Here is a 3,008-nt window from a genome sequence, read left to right as displayed (position 1 = left end):
TTTTCGTCAATCCTCGAAGTGGAAAATGTGAAAAATTTAACTTTACACAGTTACAATTCTCGAACGATTGAGAAAATACGGTGGAAACCAAGGTAACATAAACACGAGCTCCACAAGCAGCTGAGCAGTAATGTCAGCTTCGGCTGCTTTGTTTACATTCGGTATGTTTGACGTTTGACGTACAGGTAGCACCTGCGATGTTCATCAGACACGCAAAGTTCATCAATTCATTTCCCAAGGTGTACTTAAAAGAGATGTGTTCTTTCAGTGTTTGAATTGAACTTTGTCCAAAATCAAAGATTTCCGTTTTTGTTAACTAGATAATTTTTATTAAAACCCCACGAATACAATACAACCGCGGATAACGACATGTCTGGTTCGAAACGATTACAAACAGCATTCAACTCGCGACCCATTTAAGGTAACGGATCTGAGGAGCCAAAACGGGTACGTCCGGTACCTCGACGTCAAATAGCGTTCTAGCACGGAGTGTTTTCCCTGGTACGTATAAGCAAAGTTCAGAAAAAAAATTCGGCGCGTTAATACGGTGGTCAAGTAAGCCCGCAACGAACAATCTCTGCGCGCTACAGTTACTTTGCCTCAGCGAGTCGAGCCCAAGTGAAGCGCATCGTCTATTGTAGTCAACCTCGACTCTCCAGGAGCGTAATCTCAGCCAGGTGGAACGATTCAAAGGCGCGCCTGTGTACGCGAGCCCAACGGCCACCATACCACAGATGTGTACTCCACGACAGACCGAACTAAAGCATTTGATGCACTCCCCGAGGAGAACCGTGCTGTACCCAACGAGAAATTTTGGCGTTATTTTGATGTAAAAGAATTCTCTTCAGAACTGCCCGCTCTTCTTTTGAGAATTCTTTTACCCCTTCTGTTGCAGCTGATTTCCTATGCAATCTATGTGTAAAACGACTTCTGAAAAGAAGGGTAAAAAGAAGGGTACCCGGTTGACAACCCGGTTGACAAAAATTCAAATTTTTTGCAGCTGTCATGTAGTACCAGCAAGTTTTTCCATGGCAGATTGCTGGGACTCTTGCTGGAACTACATAGTACCAGCAACAATGTCAATTTCTGTCAACCGGGAAAAATTCAAAATTTTTGCAGCTGTCATGTAGTACCAGCAAGTTTTTCCATGGCAGATTGCTGGGACTATTGCTGGAACTACATAGTACCAGCAACAATGTCAATTTCTGTCAACCGGGTAATCTCTTAATACTTGCGTGACACCGCAAAAGAGAACAGTTTTGACAACGTGACTGTGCGTTTTTAACACCTATTTCTAACTATACTCGTATTAGATTATATGAGCTGAGTTCAGGATATCTTTTCTTTCCCAAAATAATTATTTTCATGCAGGAAAATATGTTTGTTTGTTTTATTGTTTTGATATATCGATAATCTTATTATAAAAAATCCTTAACGTCACGCTCCAAGGATAACGCTCCTACTTGGATAAAGTAACGCACTAAAATCGTTGCAACACCTCATCTTTGTATGGAAATTCTCAAAACGCTCATCCCATTGCATTGCATTGATCACCATAGCAATCAGCTTCCTTGGGGAAAAACTGAAGGATCACTATAGCAATCACAGTTGACCTGGGGAAACCAACTCGATTGGAAAAAAGGAAAACTGGTTTTGCAAAATGGTTCTAAATGTTGTAAAATTCCGTTCCCGGGCACTATGTGTTCGGTTGATTAGATATATCAAGGAAACACTTGATTGATAATTAATTGTTCAACATGGTTAAAACAAAAATGTGCACCAAATCCGTGTTCAAAGGGCGCGGGTAAGCTGGCTCAGCTTAATTAAATCACTTTTGCTGTGTATTTTCTAATACCGGAAATGCACGAACAATTCTTCGAAAGGTTCAAACACAAAAAATATAAAAAACAATTAAAGACAAGCACATATATCACAGTTTTCGACACAAAACACTATCACCGAAACAAAAACTCAATCACAAAAAATTTCTTACAAAAACGCACTACAGGTCAGTTCCCAAAACACAAATTTCTGAACCGTCTATCACACGAAAACACACACGCGCCTCTAAAAAACACAATTAGAAAATTTCCTAAACAATCCACAGCCAATTTTGCGGAACCTTAAGCATTAACTTTCAAAGTCTACGGCTGTCTGCTTACAGAGCCTATCGTCTACGTTTCTCTGTACTTTGATCACCATGGCAATCAGCTCGCTTGAGAAAACGAAAGGATACTTTGATAGCAAAATTCATAAAACGAGCACTCGAAAAAAGTAGTGTTTGAAATGATTGATATGTGTGATATTTTCCGGCTGATGTCCTTACTTGAACAAGGTGATGCACTTAAAATGGTGCAAAACCTCAACTTTGTATGGTAACTCACCGAAGACTATACCTATTGCATTGTATTTTTAAATTTAACGGTTTTTAAATTAAGATGGTGAGAAGAGCACAATTGCACAGCTTCAGCCATTCAGTCCCTATGGCTTGACCATTTTATTATCAACGGGATTCAGAAAATCACAGGAGAAAATCAGGAAATTCTTTGGCTGAATTTGGCATTATGATAATCAGGAAATTATTCTATCCGGACAATGTAAAACACATTCCTGAGGTAAAGTCTTCAGTAATCAACAATTCTTCTGTTTGGTCCGATAAGTTTTTCATTACCATTCAGCCATGAGAAAGCCATACGGCAGCCAGTGAGCCATTATCATATCAAAATAACTGGGAATTTGAATTTGGCATCTCACAGTTTGATACAGGTTCAATCTGCTAACTGGGCTGAAGCTTTGAGAAACTCAATTTACCACAATTTTACTAGAGTCTAATGCTAATTCTTTCATCAACATGGGCCCGTGTAACCGGGCCGTTATACCTAGTAATAATAAATTATCGTCCGGTTCGGAAGGCGATCAGGCGAAACATCCCGAAATGGTCCGACTCCTCCTCTGGTTCGTGCTGGCAAACAGCGACCATGGATCAGGCTCCTTCGATTTACGATGTG

Source organism: Anopheles coustani, chromosome 2 (genome assembly GCF_943734705.1).
Source record: "Anopheles coustani chromosome 2, idAnoCousDA_361_x.2, whole genome shotgun sequence".
Taxonomy (NCBI): Eukaryota; Metazoa; Arthropoda; class Insecta; order Diptera; family Culicidae; genus Anopheles; species Anopheles coustani.
The sequence above is the reverse complement of the archived record's forward strand: the minus strand, read 5'-3'. Positions refer to the sequence as shown.